Source organism: Anolis sagrei, chromosome Y, assembly GCF_037176765.1.
Source record: "Anolis sagrei isolate rAnoSag1 chromosome Y, rAnoSag1.mat, whole genome shotgun sequence".
NCBI lineage: Eukaryota > Metazoa > Chordata > Lepidosauria > Squamata > Dactyloidae > Anolis > Anolis sagrei.
Genome location: NC_090035.1, coordinates 21,410,918 through 21,432,133, shown reverse-complemented (window position 1 = coordinate 21,432,133; position 21,216 = coordinate 21,410,918). Strand labels below are relative to the sequence as shown.

Here is a 21,216-nt window from a genome sequence, read left to right as displayed (position 1 = left end):
GATCGGGACCAAACTTGGGATGAATACTCAACATGTCCAAATGTGAATTCTGGTGGAAATTGACCTTGGGGGCTGCTTGGATGTCCAGCTTAGCTGCAATTAATGAGGAGGCGGAACTGGGCTCTCCCCTTCCTTCCTTCCTTCCTTCCTTCCTTCCTCGGCACACTCTGCTTCATTAGGGGCCGGGCTTACTGAACCCCATGATGGCAGCACCCAAGCGGAGAGCTAAAGAGGAAGAAGGTAAGGAGGAATGATAGAAGGGAAGGAGAGAAGGGAGGGAGGTAAGGAAAGAGAGAAGGAAAGAGGGGAAGGATGAGGGAGGAGAGGAGGAAGGGAAGACATGAAGGAAGGAAATGGGGGAAGAGAGAAGGGAGGGGGAGAAGGATGAGGGAGAGAGCAAGAAGGAATAGAAGGAAGGAAGGAAGGAAGGAAGGAAGGAAGGAAGGGGATGAAAGAGGAAAGGGCAAGAGTGTTGACTACAACTTGCATGGCAGAGCGTTCAAATGGAAGTTCCTTTCCTTGGCCTTGCCTTCCTTCCTGTTGCTAAATTGGACCTCCTCCTCCTCCTCTTTCTCCTCTGGCATACTGATTTCCAATCCCTACTCCCAAGGCAGGAGGGAGAAAGAAGAAGAAGAGGCCTCTCTGCCTCCAGCTGCCTTGGTCAGGCTGGTGAATGCCTTCCCGCTGCAGAACCTCGAAGAGCCGAGGCTGACTCCAGGCCATTGCCAGCACAGGCTCTGCCACGTGGAGCTGCCCTGTGTGCGCAAGCGTGCACACTCCCCCTCCCTGTACGCATGCCCAGTGGCATCTTCTCCTTTTTTAGGATTTGTAAGTTCTTTCTTGTGTTTTTTATTATTGATGGTCACACCTTGTATGGTGAGGAGTTTTGTTGCCAAATTTGGTGGGTATTGGCCCAGTAGTTCTTTTGTTTTTAAACCTCTAATTACGACAGGAACCAATATATATATATATATATATATATATATATATATATATATAGTATTATAATTAATTATTATATCATATCATACTATATTACTAGTTTGGGCACCTGGGTTATTTGAAAAAGTCATTTTTATTTTAGAAAATGAATAAAGTTGTGGGTGAACTACAACTCACATCATTCCCGGTTAACCCCTGAAACTCCATTAGTGGTTAAAGTTTGCCATGTTGGGCAAGTTTGCTCTCAAGAAGCATCATCGGTGGGGTCCATGTGGTCTCTGATTGTAGGATAAACTACAGCTCCCACTATGGTGAGTCAGTCACCTCAAACCGCTCCAGTAGGTTCAGTTGGTCATGGGGGTTCTCTGTGTTAAGTTTAGTCCCGGTCTATTGTTGGTGGTGGTCAAAGTGTTTCCGGATGTAGGTGAACTACAACTCCCAGAAATGAAGGTCAATTCCTCTTAAACGCCTCCAGTATGTTCAGTTGGTAATGGGGGTTCTGTGTGCCAAGTTAGTTACAGGTCCATCGTTGGTGGGGTTCAGTGTGCTCTTTTATTGCAGATGAACTATAAATCCCAGTACCTACAACTTCTATAAATCAAGATGAATTCCTCCCAAACGTCTCCAGTATTTTGCCTTGGTCATGGGGGTTTGTGGAGGACATTGACAGGGCTCTTGGACATGTTTAAGGCGCTCACTATAACCTGTAATGTCATTGGAGCCATTGGTGTCTCCTGAGTAGTGGGAGCTATAGCTGTTTGTGGAGGCAGGAGCAAGACACCCAGGCACACACATACATACTTATTTTCACTTTTATTATGAGTAGATAGAGATATATCTGTCTATAAAAGTATTATGCTTATATCTGAAGAAGTGGGCTGGAGTCTGTGAAAGCTTATCTGAAGTATATCAGTTAGTATCCAATGGACTGCTATCTTTTTCCCTTCTCTTTCACTTTTTTTTCATGATGCAACAGATTGGTACGGCTATCTCTTTGACATCAATACTTTTTAATGTTCAACTGATATCGACTTTACTCAGCTTAATGGTGTGTTGACCTACTGTTCCCATTCCCACAGTAAGGCATAGGAATTGCATATGCAGCCAATTGTAAGCATGAATTTTAAACTCATGTCCTGTGTTTCAATCTCTGTCCTGTGTATTTAATATGTATCTTTTCTAGAGCTACATTTTAATGTGTGTTTATAGAATTTTTGAAATGTTTGTGTATTTTGACTGCTCTATTACCCGCCTCGAGCCAGGAGGAGAGGCAGGTAAGAAATAAAATTGTTGTTGTTACTGCTGCTGCTGTTATTCCAGCATACCAGGAAGTCAGAAAAATAACAACAGCAGCAGCAGCAGCAGCAGCAGCAACAACAACAACAACAACAACAACAACAACAACAACAACAATTTTATTTCTTGGAGAAAGCTGATCTAGGTGATGGGTATAAATTCTGAATTTTCCAATACTATAGCTTTCCTATTTTGTTTTTTGTTGTGATTACTTAATCATATGTTGCTTCTTCTTTCACAGTATATAAAATTCACTTCTTACGTTTGTCATCACATCTTTCTCTAAACTGTGGATTCAAAGTGCCTTCAACCTCCAGTTGGTCCTGATCAAGAAATGCAATTATTGAGCTGAGTTTTTGCCTGCTCTCATATCCTACATACTCGTGTCTCTCCTTGCTTGGATCTTTGCAGAAAGTGGCAATGAACCTGCAGATCTCCAGAATGCTTGCAACCTTTATGGTCATGAGGTCTAGATTTTTAATTGTGTCAGTCTTTCTGTGCCTCTTGCTACATGACGTGGGTTCCCAGGACCATATTGTGACCCCAAAGGGGGGAGTACACAGCCTCCTGATCAATGAGGTCAATTCGGATAATCCAGGGGAGGACACTGTCGAGTACTTGGAACTGTATCACATCGGTGGCCAGCGGGTTCCTTTGGACGGCTATGCCTTGGTCTTCTACAACGGCAATGGCAACACAGCTTACAACATGAAAGATCTGGGAGGCATTTTCACTGATAACCAAGTTTTCCTTCTCGGATCTGCGGCAGTGGTCCCAAAGCCAAGAGTCATCCTGCCAAAGAACTCTATACAGAATGGGCCCGACGAGATCACTCTCTATTTTGGGAGAAGAGACCTTCATAACGGCATGGAGGTTACCAGCGAAGGGCTGGTGGACGCTTTGGTGCACAAGTCTAAAAAGAGCGACAGAGCAGATGAGTTGGTCTCGGTTTTGACCCCAGGAGTAGAGCCCTTCCTGGAGGACCCTCTTTTTCGGACCACGGATGAATCCCTGGAGAGGTGCCAAGGGGCCGATGCCCAGTGGTTCTTCCAAGTGGCTGTGCCTACTCCCCACTTGGATAATCATTGCATCTCTTTTGCCCAGCTCTATGCGTCCTTTGTAGTGATCAATGAGGTCAACATTGCATTTGCTGAAGGAAGTTTTAGGTTTGTGGAGCTGCAGGGCCCCCCTTACACTGTGGTAAAAGATGTGGTGCTGGTTATGATTGATGGGAGGAACCAAGAAACTTCCTTTATCCGGAAGGTCCACGGCAAAACATCCCCTGATGGGCTGTTGCTTCTTGGTTCAGATTAAACAGGCATTCCAGGTAGGATTTCTGTTCTTGGATACATAATACAGGCAGTCCCCAAGTTGCAAAAAAGATTGGTCCTGTAGATGTATTCTTAAGTTGAATTTGTTTGTAAGTCGGAACAGGGATATTTTCATAAATGTGTGTATGTTTTGGATAGTATAGAGAAGGGTGAACACCTCTGTGGAGTTTCCTTTGCTGGCTGTGCCCCGTTCAGAAGATCTCACCTCACTTTCTGTCCTTGTGATAATTTGGAAAATGTGGCTTGTTGTGGAAACAAGAATTGGCGGTGTCTATGGATAATGCCGGCTCTTTGGCTTAGAAATGGAGATGAGCACCAACCCTCAGAGTTGGACACGACTGGACTTAATGTCAGCCAGCATTCCAGTAACAGTGGTCTAAGGTGCCCTAGTCGTCCTCCTCCCCATATGCCAAAGTGCAAAGGTGCGTTTTAAGGAATTTGTTAAAGGATAGGAAGATGGGGGCTGATATCTTATGTATTTATTTATTATATTAAGTAGAATAACAAGTATTTTACCTATCACCAATTAGGAGCTTTATTTACAATATAGAGAAAACTTAATGTTATAAAATTATTTGGGGATTTATGCTCTTTGGCTAAGCTGATCCAGGAGAAGGTCTACTGAGGGCAGATTTTGTTTGTTTGTTTGTTTGTTTTGTTTCAGGAGCAACTTGAGAAACTGCAAGTCGCTTCTGGTGTGAGAGACTTGACCGTCTGCAATGACGTTGCCCATGGGACGCCCAGATGTTTTGATGTTTTATCATCCTTGTAGGAGGCTTCTCTCATGTCCCCACATAGGGAGCTGGATCTGATAGAGGGAACTCATCTGCACTCTCCCTGTATTTAAACCTCCGACCTGTCCGTCTTCAGTCCTGCTGGCACAAGGGTTTAACCCACTGCGCCACTGGGGTCTCCTACTAAGGGCAGTGATTGATTTCCTATGCTTGGTGCAAATTATTTCAATATTACCTTGAGCAAGATGATTTCAATGCAACTATTATGCAAGAAGCGGAGTTTACTTCAGCTGTTTGTGAGAAGCAGGAAGTCTTGCTGAAGTGTTGGAGAAGAGAGGTGTGATGCTGCTTTATTTCTGCGGTGCTGAGTCAGATGCCATGGCCCATCTTATTCATTTCTCTACTCAACTAGGAATGAGGGAACCATCCTGTGGTTTACCTCAAGCAGGAAAATGTGTCAGTTCTGTTTTTGCAATCCATCCTTCCTTCCTTCTTTTGCATTGCTTGCTTCAGCTCTTCTTCCTTTATGAAGGCAGCTAATAAGTGGGCTTAAAAGGAAATCTGAATGTTGGATGGAATGACCAGCAGTTTAAAAAGCCAGAGATTTTGGACTTCATCAAAAGGAGCCCAGTGTCTAGATTTAATTTAATTTTGCACAACGATCCATTTCACTTTTTGCTGGAACAAATTATTGTAAAATTGTGGGAGACTCGTGGGATGTGTTGTAACAAAGCCTGGGGTTCCCTGTTGAAAATGAAGAAGCATCCACACTTCTATATAAAGCCATAGGGGGCAAAGGGCATCATCCTGCGGTGCATGCCTCCTGCCGAGTTTTCTTAGATCTAGGAAACACAAGGCATTTTACTTCCTGCCTCCAAAGAGAAAGCCACTTTCCCCTTTTACCAAAAGTGTTTGTTGTCTATTAATATTGTTGTTGTTGACACAAAAACACACCATTATTTTACTGACACAAAAACACATTATGACACAGCAAAAGAGATATATATAATGGATTTTGTATCACAAAATCATGTCAAACACTTCCCAAGCGTTTAGGAATGTGTGATGTATTTTTGAATGATGCACGCAGACCCAAGTAAAGTGGCCTTTTGCAGTTGACAGATCGTGATTGTTTCCAAATGCCGGCTCAGATCTTTTGGCACAGCACCCAGTGTGCCCACTACCACTGGGACCACCTGTACTGGTTTATGTCAGAGCCTTTGGAGTTATTATTTATTTATTTATTTATTTATTTATAATTATATTATTATTATTTATACTCCGCTTTATCTCTATGGCCAGTGTAGACTCTGTGGTCCATGTAGACTCATATAATGCAATTGAACTGGATTATATCAGTCAACACTTCCACATAATCCAGTTCAATCTGCATTATAATGTCAGTGTAGATGGGGTCTCACTCTATCCATCTGGAATATGGGCATCTGCTTTTCTTACTGCCAGCTGCCTTACCCATGTTTTCACCAAAATAGGATGTATGCATTTAATTGTTTTTATTGTATTGTATTGTATTTAAACTGCATTTTTAACCTAGCAGACACAATACTGTTTAATTGTTTTTCATTTTTGTATTCACATTGTTTTAAATTCTTCAAAGTGTGTGACTGTTAGCCAGGTGGGGTATAAATAAAGTAAGTAAATAAATAAATACTCATTGTAACATGATTTTTGTTCCTGGGTTATGAATGTCACTTCCTAATTGGTTCTATCATAAAAACATGGCAAAAGTTTGTTCAACTGCAAGAACTTTGTGCAGGAGGGACATCATCCTGCTATAGCACATTTTGCTCTAGCTTTTCAGTGAATATCTCATCGAGTCGCAATCAATTGCAACCTAGTTTGTGACAGCCACATAAACAAAGTTTCTGGAGTAGAACAACTACTTTCAAAGTAAGGACTATACAGTTAAACAGGAAATAACACTTTCAAACCAGGAACAGAACATTTTTAAATGTTGGGTTGTTGTAGGTTTTTCCGGGCTATATGGCCATGTTCTGGAGGCAATTTTTCTCCTGACGTTTTGCCTGCATCTATGGCAAGCATCCTCAGAGGTAATGAGATCTGTTGGAACTAGGAAAAATGGGTTTATATATCTGTGGAATGACCAGGGCGAGACAAAGGACTTTTGTTTGCTGGGGCTAGCTGTGAATGTTTCAGCTGATCACCTTGATTTGCATTCAATGGCTTGGAAGCGCCTGGGGGGGAATCTTTTGTTGAGAGTGATTTCATGTGCCTGTTTGTTTCCCCTCTGTTGTTTTTCTGCTGTAATTTTTTAAGTTTTTTTTAATACTGGTAGCCAGATTTTGTTCATTTTCATGGTTTCTTCCTTTCTGTTGAAATTGTCCACATGCTTGTGGATTTCAATGGCTTTTCTGTGTAGTCTGACATGGTGGTTGTGAGAGTGGTCCAGCACTTCTGTGTTCTCAAATAATATGCTGTGTCCAGGTTGGTTCATTAGCAGAGCACCTTCATAAAGGTGCTCTGCTATGGCTGATTTCTCTGGTTGGAGTAGTTTGCAGTGCCTTTCATGTTCCTTGATGCGTGTCTGGGCGCTGTGTTTGGTGGTCCCTATGTAGACTTGTCCACAGCTGAATGGTACACGGTAGACTCCTGCAGAGGTGAGAGGATCCCTCTTGTCCTTTGCTGAACGTAGCATTTGTTGGATTTTCTTGGTAGGTCTGTAAGTGGTTTGTATGTTGTGTTTCCTCATCAGTTTCCCTATGCGGTCAGTGGTTCCCTTGATGTATGGCAAGAACACTTTTCCTCTGGGTGGATCTTCATCTTTACTCTCGTGGTTTGTTCTCGGTTTTGCAGCTCTTCTGATGTCTGAGGTGGAGTATCCATTGGCCTGTAGAGCCCAGTTTAGGTGGTTCAGTTCATCTTGGAGAAGGTGGGGTTCGCAGATTCTTTTTGCACGGTCTGCCAAGGCTTTAATTGTGCTTCTTTTTTGACTTGGGTGATGGTTGGAGTTTTTATGTAGATATCTATCCGTGTGTGTGGGTTTTCTGTAAACGGTGTGACCCAATTGTTGATCTGGTTTGCGGATGACTAGGACATCTAGAAAAGGCAGTCTTCCTTCATTTTCTTTTTCCATAGTGAATTGGATGTTTGGGTGGATGCTGTTTAGATGTTCCAGGAACCAGTTGAGTTCTTCTTCTCCATGGCTCCAAATAGTGAAGGTGAAAAATAGTGAATAGTGAAAAAGAAACACAATTTTTAAATGTTGTTCATAGTGTGATACCTCATAGGTTTGACTAAACATACAGTAAACACGATTTATAGTACAAATGTTTAAAAACAATTGAGTAGCCACTTGATATTATAAAAATACAATACAAAATAAAATAGACTACAGTGTTCAGCAATACAGTTTTTGGTGTAGATGCTGAACAGAGTTTGGAGAAGTTGCTCCTTTGGGATCGATCTTCCAGAATCCCTCAGGAAGCAGATGATCCAAAATAGCTCTGATGCAGGTAGTGTCTTTATCATGACATGACAATTTCTTAAAAGGCTGTGTGAAATCCTTTTACATCCCCATTCCATTTGGGAGAGCACTAAGAAATTTCTGAAAACATTTTTTCCTAGGGGATGGGCTCTAGTTAGTAGGGGGTTCACTTGTTTATATATTAGTTCATCAGTCAGGGTTTTTGTAAGGCCAATAGTTACCGTATTGACTCGAGTCTCATGTGCCATTGAATCCAATGTGCAGCTCAGTTTCCAAAACCCTGAAACCAAAAAAAAAAGTGTTTGCTGCCAAATGTAATATGCAAAAGGTTTCCAAAACCCTGAAACCAAAAAAAAAAGTGTTTGCTGCCAAATGTAATATGCAAAAGGTGTACTCAAAAGTACGCATTACAATTGCTGCCTGCTTGGAATGCCTTCGTTATAAACAATTGTGTTGGAACACCTAAACTTCCAGCAATGAAAAAGAAAACCTTGGATGCATTGATGCTATAGTATTTATTTATTTATCATGTTAGAAGCAAATTGAGAATACAGTTATAGTATATAAATGAAGTTTTTAACTTGGAATTATACTAAATTTCTTTTAACCAGAAGCTGGCCACTTTGAATGCCTCTAGTGTTGCTGTAAGAAAGTCATCCATTGTACATTGTACTCAGATTGCATTGCAGTAGGCAGTGTGTGGTTTGCTCTTCTCCACACTCACCTGCTGGACTTCGTAGCCCCATTACTTAAGGTTGGCTCTGCATCTGGTGTTGCCAGAGCGCAGTTTGTTCAGCGCCATCCAAGTTGCCCAGTCTTCTGAGTGTCCAGGGTGGAGTTTCTCATCGGGTATTGACCCCAAGAGCGGCGGAGGCTTCCGCCTTCAAATTGGTCTAAACTGCAGCGGAGAGTTCCGCAGTTCCTGGGAGCCAAGTTTGGGACCAACTGATGAAATCTGCCCCAGCAGACAGCTCAAAACTAGGATTGCATTCAGCCTTCCTCACTTTCCTCCAAGCCCTGACTTTGTAACAAATCCCTAATAAAGGTACTTGAAAATTGCAACTTTTTAACTTTTCCACTTGATACTTTGTGTCCTTCACTGCCTAAGCTAACTAATGCATGAAATAAACCTCTTTCTGAGCTCCGGGGAACCGCGAGCCTGCCTGGGATGCCTTTCTGGCGTCCCGGGGAGGCCGAATCTGCGTCAATTGGAACCGCGGATATGGAGATCTTCCTTTCGGATCCCCGTATCCGCTAAAATCTCAAAATGGCAGATCGGCCCTGTTTCGATGCCATATTTTTCTGTACTTGATTCTTAACCAGACTGCTATCTTGCTTTTCTCATTTCAGACCCCTACGCCCAGGAAATAATCTCTTTATTTTAAAGAATATAATTTGACAGAAAACAGCTGGTCAGATTTCGCCGGCTCCGTGCAAACAGCTCATTTCTCCTCGCTGCTGCTCATTCCTTCCCAGCCCCGCAACCGGGGACTTGCTGCGGCTGCCCCCAGGAGACCTCAGAGAGGGGGCTGGGCAGGAGGCCCAGTCCTTGGGAAGGAGTTATAGTTCCCCAAGGACCAAGCCGTGGACTTTGTTACCAATCAACTCAGCAACTGTCCTGTTAACTTTTGCCAAGAAAAATGACTTTCTGCTGCTTGCTTTGAATGGCAAGCCGTGTCCACTTCCATGAACTCTTTCAAGGAAGCTCCGAGTTTTCAAATAAAGAAATGATTTTTATTATTAAGTATCTGGGATGGGTACGGGATCTTCTCTGTATGAAATATATTGTTTAAATGTGTACAAAATATTGCTTGCCCTCCTGTCTTGCCCCCTGACTTTTGCCCTAGAAAAATGTGACCAAGGACTATTAAAAGTGCCTGGGGGAGAGCCAAGCTTCCCCGAAACCAACCAAATCATCAAGCATCTTGCATGGACAATAGCAAGCTGAAACTTCCTCTTGTTTGCTTTCTGAGTTTTGTCTGGCAAGCAAGGAAGTTTCTCTGGACACTTTGATTGAATCACAAAGGGACAAGGACGACCCCCGTGGTCCCCTCGTCCCAGTCCTGTTTACTGCATTCACCAAGCCCATCAAGAGGCACAACTTATCAGATCTGAAGCAGGAAAACCTTTCTTAAAAGAATTAAGCTTTGCCGGCCAAAACAATGCCTCAAAATCCAGCTGGCCAGCTAGCGATAATCCCATCATTTTCCCCATTGTCCGCGGTCATCCTGCCTTCTCTCTCCTGATTCGTCCATCCTCGGAGGCGAGAGAAGCTTGCTGATTGACCCAGAGCGAGGCAGGCCACCAAGCCTCCTCCCAGCTGTTCAGGCTGTCAACCAATCAGCGTGAAGCCGGGCGGAGAGGGGTGGGCTGGAAATTTGAAATGTTTTTCTGTATTTTTGCTATAAAAATGACTGTATATTCTGTAACGGCATGCTTGTAGTGGAAATATCCCTACACTTGCCTCCGATCTCAGCTGAATCGCTGATAAAGACACCTCGGTCACCAGCTTCTTCTGCTTTGGTGAGGATTTATTATTTTAATATTTTCGCTGCTGGAATTGGCTTCGCTGCCCTCACCAAGATTCCGGGACCCTCTTTGGTGCGGTCCTCGGGACCTCCTCGGCTGGGGAGATCCTCCTAAAAGTGGCTCGATATCAGTATCAGCTACCAATTGAGGTTTGGGTTTTTTGCCTGCCACTTTTGGACTCTCGCTTGCTGAGGTGTTCCTGCAAATATCTCTGTAAATCTAAGGAAGCTGTTTCTTGATTTAAGGCATTGGCCTGCTGGCTGATATCCAAACAGAGGATGGGCCAGAGATGTCCATGCCTTAGTCCTTTCATTAGTGGCTGCTGCTTCCTGGCGGATATCAAGCAATGCAGTATCATCTAAACAGTATAATTTCTCCAGCAGCATAAGGCGTAGGCATCTTATGATAATGTGGCATGTCTCATTAAGAGCCACATCCACTGGTAGAATGCTGTAAAATGGATCCACTTTAACTGCATTGGTTCAATTCTATGGAATCATGGGGGCTGCAGTTTTATATGGCCTTGAGCCTTCTCTGCCAAAGAGTGCTGATGCCACACTAAACTACAAATCTCAGAATCGCATAGCATTGAGCCCTGGCCATTAAACGAGAAAAGACATCCCTCAAAGAGGAGCTCCCAACTCTCCTGAATCAGCCTTCCCTTTGCTTTGGCTCAGCAGTAAGATGATGATAATAATTATTATTATTATTATTATTATTATTATTATTATTGTGTTTATTTATACCCCACTCTTTCTCTCCACAAGGAGACTTGTGAGAGATGACTGTATTCCACAAATCTAATGCACACTCTAATTTTAGCAAAGTAATTTAGCCCAAAAAGGTGAATATTAGATTCGAGTAAATACGGCAACTTCTGGCTCTCTCCACCCTCCCTGTTGATCTCTGCCAGATCTTTGTATAATGATACATCTGTGAGTCGCTGCTCCTGTTGCTCTCTCATCCGCGATCCCTCCGCCTTTGCTGTCAGCAAGCCCACAGCTGGGAAATTCAACGATTGTCCCAAGAAGCGCTTTGGCCAAGAGATTTCCTTCTGCCTTCAAGTCTCAGGTGAGGGCTGTTGCATTCAGAGCTAAAACTAACAATGACACTATATGGCCATGTTCTAGAGGCATTTCTCCTGACGTTTCGCCTGCATCTATGGCAAGCTTCCTCAGAGGTGAGGTCTGCTGGAGCTGGGAAAAAAGGGGTTTTATATATCTGTGGAATGACCAGGGTGAAACAAAAGGCTTTTGTAAGTTGGGCTAGGTGTGACTCTTTCAACTGACCACCTTGATTAGCATACAATGGGCTGACTGTGCCTGGAGCAAACTCTTCTTGAAAGGTGATTAGATGTCCCTGCCTGTTTTTCTCTCTGCTGTTTTTGCTGTTGCAATTTTAGAATTTTTTTAATACTGGTAGCCAGATTTTGTTCATTTTCATGGTTTCTTCCTTTCTGTTGAAATTGTCCACATGATTGTGGATTTCAATGGCTTCTCTGTGTAGTCTGACATGGTGGTTGTGAGAGTGGTCCAGCATTTTTGTGTTCTCAAATAAGAGGCTGTGTGCAGGTTGGTTCATCAGGTGCTCTGCTATGGCTGATTTCTCTGGTTGGAGTAGTCTGCAGTGTCTTTCATGTTCCTGGATTCTTGTTTTGGAGCTGCGTTTGGTGGTCCCTATGTAGACTTGTCCACAGCTGCATGGTATACGGTAGACTCCTGCAGAGGTGAGAGGATCCCTCTTGTCCTTTGCTGAACGTAGCATTTGTTGGATTTTCTTGGTGGGTTTGTAGATTGTTTGTATGTTGTGTTTCCTCATCAGCTTCCCTATGCGGTCAGTGGTTCCCTTGATGTATGGCAGGAACACTTTTCCTCTGGGTGGATCTTCATCTTGACTCTCGTGGCTTGAGAAGTAAATATTTCTGCCACGGGTTGAGCACCAGCTGCTTGTAAACAACAGCCTGGACCAGTGGCTGTGGTGCGAGTTGGAGAATACGTAGCAAGTGAGGTGCACAGGATTAATTGAATTCCCTCCTCATTGGGGTGATGGTAATAGTTATTATGGAACATAGTTGCAGAATATAATTAAGATGAGACTTACAGCCATTTTTTGTCTTTCATGAGCAACAATAAGCTTTTAAGTGCTACGGCACTGGGTTTCCTCCACCAAATTGCTATAGATGTCTATTTAGGATCCTTTTTAGGTTCAGTGGAACTAAACACCCTGATGGGTTTATACAACTTTTCAGTCAGAGTATGTATTTTTCTCTCTCCTTTTCCCCATTTTAGATTGCCAGCAAGGATCACCAGGAAAAAGCGAGATCCTGATATTTTTGGCCGAGGCTGTCTCAGAAAAATGCAATTGTCATGTTCATTCTAATTCTTCCCAAAGTAAGACAAGTGCATTGTATAACCGTAGACTTCAGCCTATATTTGAGACAAGAGATTAAAAAGTGTTGTGTAAAAGAAAATGATAGAGGAGAAGGGCAGCATTGGCTTCTGTGTTTTTTTTTTTTAAGTGGCACTTAATAACACCTGCACTTTATCTGTGTGTGTTTGTTATATGTATTTTTATATTACTTTGCTTTACCTCACTGTTTTAACTGTACTCTGCCTCAAGCCACAAAGAGGGGTGGGAAATAAATTAATAATAATAATAATAAACTTTATTTATATTCCGCTCTATCTCTCTGAGGGGACTCAGGGCAGATTACAGAACATATATACAGCAAACATTCAATGCCGTTATACAATTAACATGGACAGACAATACATAAACAGAGATAAAGACTTTCCCATCTTTTTCCATTTTGGAAATGAAGAAGCTATTTGCTCAATGGCAGGTAGGACAAATCTTGGCAAGAAAACCCTAGAATAGAGTCATTGTAAATTGGACATGTATTAGGCCAGAACTTCAGTGGAGCTTAATCCCAAGTGAGTTGATATAGAATTATAGTCTTAGCATCTTTTTCTCTGTTTTCTTTTAGACCACCAGCAGCAGACCTTGGAGAAATGAGCAGTACCAAAGTATTTGGGCAAAGAGCACGACTGTGAAATATCTCCTGCTTTCTTCAAAGGTAGGATTGAATGCATTGTCAAATTAAGGAGTTTGGATCATATTATAAAATAATTAGAAAGGTGTTTCTAAAAGAAAATGGAAGAAGTATTAGTTCCAATGGCTTGGTCAAAATGCCCCATGGATTATCTCCTGCTATCCTGCTGAACCCACTTTTGCCTTCATGCACCTCCAGTCTGGAAGAAAAAGGCATAACAAATGACTAGTGTTTCCCTGTCTCCTCTGTCATTGTTTCTCATTGACATCCACCATTGAGGACAAAATTCTGATTAGTGAGCATCAATCAATGGTGGTACTACATCCATGGAATTTTATTGATTCGTTCATCCCATAATAATAATAATAAACATAATCATCATCATCATCATCTTTATTTATATTCCACCCTATCTCCTTGAGGGGATTCAGGGCGGATTACGGTACATGTATATGGAAAACATTCAATGCTGTTATATGATTAACAAAGACAGTCAATGCAAAAACAGAAGTAAAGTCTTCCCATCTTTTTCCATCTTCGGCAGCTGGAGGCTGTGTTCGACTCCAACTACAGGGAGGTGCTGTCGCTCCATCTTCCATGCCGAGGAGCTTTGTTGTGCATAGGCATCCACCCAGTCAAATCACCAGCATGTCCTTATGGGCACCTTTTATTACCTTTTATTACGTTTAAAACGCTACCTCTTTGTCTATTCACATTGCTGTTTTTGATCTGCTAGGTGAGCAGAAGCTGGGCTGACAGTAGGAGCTCACCCCAACCCAGGTTTGAGCTGTCAACCTTTCAATCAACAAGATTTTCTGCAGCTGGTGGTTTAACCCACTGTGCTAAAGCCCGGCTCTATAACATTCCAACAGATACTTAAGAACAGCTACCAGGTAGCCTCTCAATCTTTTCTTCTCTAAGCTAAACATATCAACTGACTTAGTGTGCAGGTACAACTGCACCAGGAGCTCCAATTTTGTTTGCTTTGCATTGAATGTTTGTTATAGTCCTAAGTTTCAGGGACTCTGCAGATAGGTGGCTTCTTTTGGCTGCAATCATAGGGCAAGCCACCTGTCAATTATAGTTAGGTTCCCTGGTCCCGCCCCCTTTTGGGATTTTTGGAGGGAATAGGAGCCCTTTTGGTTCAGTCCACACAGAGCAGCTTTCCATGCAGGACCTAATACCAAGATCTCCTGTAGAAAGCTTTGTCTTCTACGGCTTGGCCAGGGAGATACAGACCCACAGCTTGACCGAGGATCATACAGCCTTACAGCTCCTTTGCTGAGGGACTTCAGCCAGCCATCACTGAAACCTGAACTCCTTTTTCCCTGGAAGTCTACAAAGCTCTGCTTGGTAAGGGTCACTCGCGGAAGCCAGACGCGGTTGGTACCGGGTGTAGGGGCTCCACACCAACAGAGGCAAAGAAAGACTGCCCAGATTAGAAGTTTCTGGATTTCCCCATTACTTAAAATACCAGTCATGAAGATAGTGCCTGTTCTAGAAAGATTGAAAGAGCCTATAGACTGTTAAGAAAGCCTTGAAATACCTGTTTGTTTTCATTAATAAAGAACTTTGTTGAACCTTTAAGCAATCTAAAGACTTTGTTTTGGGGAGGTCCAAGGGCCTTTAATCTGAGGCAGCCCCAGTGTCCCGTTGGGCACACAGAATTTATGTCCTGTCTACAGTCTTATGCACAGGCCCAGCGTGCAACAGCACACTTAGCCATTTCTCATAGTCCTTGAGTTCCAGTCCTTTCAGCATTCATCCTGGTCTCCTTTCTCTGGATATAGTCTGGTTCAAGCCTTCTTGAATTGCGGTGCCCAGAACTAGACACAGTGTTCCAGGCGAGGTATGACCAAAGCAGAACAGAATAGGATTATGGCTTCCTTTGATCTGGATGCACCCCTGGGAATTTTTTGGATACCACATCATATTATTGACTTTGATAAGACACCAATATTAATTTTCTGTTCTCAAGTCAAGCGTTCCCTGTTTTTTTTGTGTTTCTTGCCTTTAACTGGTGGGCAACCCTGTTAGAATTCCACCAAGAACAACAATGTCCAGCCTATATTTTGCCATCTTGCTTGCAAGAATATAATAGATGGTCTTGTAAAATCAAAACATCCACAGTACTCACGTCTACCAAGTTTGTAACTCTTGTCAAGAGAGAGAGAGAGAGATTGAGAGAAAGAGAGAGAATGAATTAGTCTGGCATGACTTATTTTTTAAGAAAACTATGTTCTCTCTTAATAATCACAATATTTTTTTCTAAAGTATTCCTAGTCTGACTATTTAAGATCTTTGTGGGAGTTTTATTTTTACTGATGTTGAGTGGACTAGTAAATGGTTATTTGGGCCTTGTTCTTTGCCTTCTTTGAAGATGAAAACAACAACAACAAAGGGTTGTTGTAGGGTTTTTTTTTGGGCTATATGGCCATGTTCTAGAGGCATTCTCTTCTGACGTTTTGCCTGCATCTATGGCAAGCATCCTCACCTCACTACCTCTGAGGATGCTTGCCATAGATGCAGGCGAAACATCAGGAGAGAATGGCTCTAGAACATGGCCATGTAGCCTGAAAAAACCTACAACCAAGTAATTCCGGCCATGAAAGCCTTCAACAATGCAATAACAACAAAAACTACAACAGCTTTATATCTCTAAAAGGAAACCCAATGTGTACCATATACAGTTTAAAACCTGAAAAACACAAAAACTCTGAAAACATTTGCCCTTGGATCTCTCTTCTGGAATTATCCTGGAGAAGCCCCTCAGTCACTTCTTCCAGTTTTTCTAATCCCTTTGGGTTTAGTTCATTTAGTCCTTGAATGTATTTAGAGTATCCTGGTATTCCTTTACTACCTTTCTCCCAGTTTTGGTCGGCTTCTCCTTATTGCTTCACATGTTCTGTTTTTATCAGACCAAGTACAGTATTCTTTTCCTTGTGGGAGAAAACCAAACAATTCGAAGTTCTTTTGTACCACTACCTCCTATCATTTCCTTGTTCTTCCTGTTACTTAGAGCCTAGCAAAACAGAAACAAAAAATACTTTTGGTTATTTTAAACCTCTCTCAAGGAAACCTGAGTGCCTTCTGCGCTTTAGGTTTACTGGCAAGTAGTCCAAATTCCTCACTAATCTTGCCGATAATTTCGTTACACAGCAACTGGAGAAGGCAAAAGGGTGCGACTATTTTTGATGGATTCTTGTACTGACCCCTGACTTCCCCTGCCCCATTGTCTCCAGAACTAGATGTCTTCCTGCTCTCTGGAATACTATTTCCTTTCTTCTACATAAATCAGTTTGAGGTCTTCATCATCACATTCATAAGATTTTTAGCAAATACCTGTTTTCCTAACTGCTTATGAGATGTGGCCTATCTATTACCAGAAGTCCTTCTTCAGAAAAGCACAGAAGCCAAAACTTTCCCAGCCACACCATCTGCAAAGTCAGTTGTTCATTTTCATCATCATTGTTGAAGTTATTTCTGTTTCTATGCCACTTACAAAGAGACCCATAATAATAATAATACTATTTTTCTCACTCACTCTCTCTGGAGCATATCCTTCAATAGGAACTTGAGCCCCATATTCCCTTGACAATATTTAGTTCAAGTGTGGACAACCCCGGAGGGCTTCAGGGTCCATATCATCGGCGATCCCTCATGTCCAAGTCTGATTGCCTTCCAAGTGTAGGGTCTTGGTGATGGGTCCATAGGTGACTGTAGAGACCTATTCTTGATCTGCATGTTCTTTCACAGTGAGGACATTGGTTTCCAGGTGGAAGGCAGTCCTGACACGAATTGGCTTGACATGCCTTCTTCTTCTTGACATGTTTTTCCCTTTCACCCTCTATTTGTTCCTCTTTGAATTCCACAGGACTGTTGGTCACAGCTGACCACCAGTTAGAGTGCTCAAGGTGCAGGACTTCCTAGTTCTCTCAGTGTTTATGCCATTGTTTTTAAGATTGGCTTTAAGTCCATCTTTGAATCTCTTTTGCTGTCTGCCAACATTCCCTTTTCTGTTTTTGAGTTGAGAGTAGAGTAACTGCTTTGGGCATTTGGACAACGTGGCCTTTAGTCCAGTGAAGTTGATGGTGAAGGATCATCGCTTCAGTGCTGGTGGTCTTTGCTTCTTCCAGCATGCTGGCATTTGTCCGCTCATCTTCCCAAGAAATTTGCAGGATTTTTCAGAGGCAACACCGATGGAATTGTTCCAGGAGTTGACTGTGATGTCTGTAGGCAGTCCACGTTTCGCAAGCATATAACAGTGTTGGGAGGACAGTAGCTTTATAAACAAACATCTTGGTCTCCCTACGAATGCCCCGATCCTCAAACACTTTCTGCTTCATTAAAAAAAATGCTGCGGAACTCAGATGGTGTTGTATTTCAGTTGACTTTTCTGAAAAGGTGGCTGCCAAAGTAGCAATAGCAGTCAACATTTTGTAACATTACACAATTAAGCTGTATTTCTGGCATTGTAGCGGGATTGACCGGTGGCTTTTGCTGGTAGAACAGTTTGGATTTCTCAATGTTGAGTGCTAAGCTTTGTGTACGCTCTGCTTCTGGTACATGTTGTAAATGATTAATTTGTTATAAATGGTGTAGTCAAATTGGGTTATTTGTTTTAATTGGCTTTGATGTTCTGGTTGAATATGTTTTTTATATGTTTCTGTTCTTTAAAACCTTTGTGCGCAGCTTTGAAAGCAGGATAAAAATGAATTAAGAAGAAGAAGAGGAAGAGGAATAAGATGTTTAGAGTGGTTTGTAGGTCTTCTTCTGAATGAACACAGCCTATGTTATCATCAGAATATGGCTGGAGTTCTATAACAGACATTGTTGTGACCTTGGTTTTGGCACAAAAAGCTACTTACTCTTAATAACCAATGGGCCATGATTTCACTGTCTTCTTTTTGTCCTTTTTCTTTCTTTCTTTTGTTTGTCATTACATTGGAATTTTGTAATGCTATTTTAGTAAAAACAAAAAAAAAATATTTATTTTAAATGGCCAACTATCTAAGGCAGTGGTAAACTGGTTGCGATTTTGGGGGAGTTGTAGGCCAAAACACCTAGGGACCCACAGGTTGAGAACCACTGATCTAAGGGTACCATTCCAGGAGTAGGGGGGAAGCAGAGGGAACCACCTTACTTGATTACGTGGTTCCCTAGCATCTTTCCCCATTATTCTGGGATGGATAGACATCCCACACCCTTTCCCCATCTTCCGCCCATCTTTCCCCATTTTATGCTGTTTGGAGTCGAGTGGCACCTGACTTCTGAATATGGACTTTTGGCTTCATCGCCATGTTCTGCGGAGTCCCACTGCAAGCACTGTAATGTTATGCAATGGCCTCCATGGGACGCCCTTGGGGCCATGGAGCTAGAACTCTATCTGATGAGGACCTTAGTGTGATACAGGGCTGTGGTTTGTAAGTGATTTCCTCTTCTCTCTGCCGCTCTCTCAGATGCTGCTGTCATGTGCCAGGGCACAGAGCTGGTCTTCAGCGCTCTCCTGACTGCCAGGTCGGCTGCCCACCGGGATATCTTGGAGCAGGCCTTCTTGGGGGTTCTAAATACAGAAAAGGAGATGAGCTTTGGAAGGTGGAACTCCATGGTGTTGAAGGCTTGTCTTCCTAAGACAAATGAGACCACTACCCCACCAGGTAACAGTGTTGTAATGGAGAGGGAAGCATTGGGGAGGGCAACTTTCCCCCTAAAGCAGGAGCTATGATATTATCTGCCAGAGCATTTTTTTGCTTTGGCAAGTGAAAGAGGTAAGAATGTGGAAAGAGAATGTGGATCTCACATTGCTTGTGCCACAGTAACATTTAGGGGGTTTGAAGAATTATGAAGTAATAAAGCACTATGTAACTTGCATCAAAATTTGAAAATATTCTGCTTCTGGGTTGCTGTGAGTTTTCCGGGCTGTGTGGCCATGTTCCAAAAGCATTTTCTCCTGACATTTCACCCACATCTATGGCAGGCATCCTCAGAGATTGTGAAATCTGTTGGAAACTAGGCAAGTGGGGTTTGTATATGTTTGGAATGTCCAGGGTGGAAGAAAAAAATCTTGTCTGCTGGAGGCAAGTGTGAATGTTGCAATTGCCCACCTTGATTAGAACTGAATGGTCTTACAGCTTCAAAGACTGGCTGATTCCTGCCTGGGGGAATCCTATGTTAGGAGGTATTATCTGGCCCTGATTGTTTCCTGTCTGGAATTCCCCTGTTTTTTATTTACTGTTCTGATTTTAGAGTTTTTTAATCCTGGTAGCCAGATTTTGTTCATTGTCATAGTTCTCTCCTTTTTATTAAAATTGTCCCCATGCTTGTGAATTTCAGTGGCTTCTCTGTGTAGTCGGACATGGAGGTTGTTAGAGTGGTCAAGCATTTCTGTGTTCTCAAACAATATGCTGTGTCCAGGTTGGTTCATCAGGTGCTTTGCTATGGTTGACTTTTCTGGTTGAAGTAGTCTGCAGTGCCTTTCATGTTCCTTGATTTGTGTCTGGGCAATGCTGCTTTTGGGGATCCTTATATAGACCTGTCCACAGCTGCATGGTATACGATAGACTCCTGCAGAGGTGAGAGGATCTCTCTTGTCCTTTGCTAAACATAGCATTTGTTGGATTTTCTTAGTAGGTCTGTAGATTTTCTTAGTGGATCCACCATAGCAGAGCACCTAAGCTAAGATCCATAGCCATAGCTAGGTTATGGAAGCAAGGTACTTATCCAGCTATAGATTTTACTCTTTTTAAGCTTTTACTCTTTTTAAGATTTTACTCTTTTTAAGGAGTAATGCCAGCAGAGCCGAGGACCACAGAAGCACCTCTACCAGTGCTGCTTATTAATGAAGTGAATCCAGACAACCCAGGAAAACGAGAGGACGCAAAGTACATTGAATTCTTCTATCCAGGAAGAGTTTGACCCTTTGAGCTCTGGAACCACTGGCTTGTCCTATACAATGGCAAGAACAACTTGGCATACCAGGTGATCAATCTGGGGGCCACCGTACTGATGAGTGGGGCTACTTCCTGGCGGGAAGTGCCGGAGTGACCCCCAAGCCCTCGATTGTCCTGCGGGATAATACCATTCAGAATGGAGCGGAAGCCGTGGCCCTCTACCACAGTCCTAACACCATCTACAAAATGAATATGGAAGTTACCACCGAAGGGCTGGTTGACGCCGTAGTGTACACAGCCTCGAGTTCAGAGACAGCCGACTGGCTGCTTGCCATTCTCACCCCCGGACAAAGCATCTTGTATGAGAATAGGTCGCGTAGCCCAGAGGATGTGTCTCTCAGCCGATGCCTTGGTCTCAATCCCAGAGACCAGAACGGTTTCCAGGTAAGGGGCACTTCGGGCAGGGCAGAGTGACTCTCATGCTTCTCTATGCTTTTGACCAGAATTATGCATCCCATCTCACATTCAGAGGAAAAATGGTGGGGGAGGAGCATGCTCTTTTGCTGATCGGACTGCTGCAGAACCTCTCCGTGAAAAAGTAAGTTAAATATAACTTACCCAAGGCTGAAAGAGCTGAAAATAGACTCGAAGCATATCTAAGAGTCTATACAACAAACTGCTTAATTTTCTGCCATATCTGAAATAATTGCGGCATTAAAAAAGCTATCTCCGAAATTCCAAAACACTTCTTGAGATAAGCAGTCACTGCTGCCTGGAGCTGCCGGGAGTCGCCGTGATAGACTGTGATAAACGGCCATCCGAGCGGACAGGAAATAGAAGCGCAAGCTATAGAGCAGCAAAATATAACTTACTCAAGGTCATAAGTGTTGGAAATAACTTGATCTACAGCTAATGAACCATATAACAAACTGATTTTTCTTTCATGCCAAACCTGCAATATTAGAGACTTTAAAAG

At 42.7% G+C, this 21,216-nt stretch overlaps 1 pseudogene; it reads left to right on the top strand.

The window, feature by feature from the left end:
• The first annotated feature begins 203 nt into the window (after positions 1-203).
• On the top strand, positions 204-20,842 carry LOC137095303 (uncharacterized; annotated as a pseudogene).
• Positions 20,843-21,216: the final 374 nt, after the last annotated feature.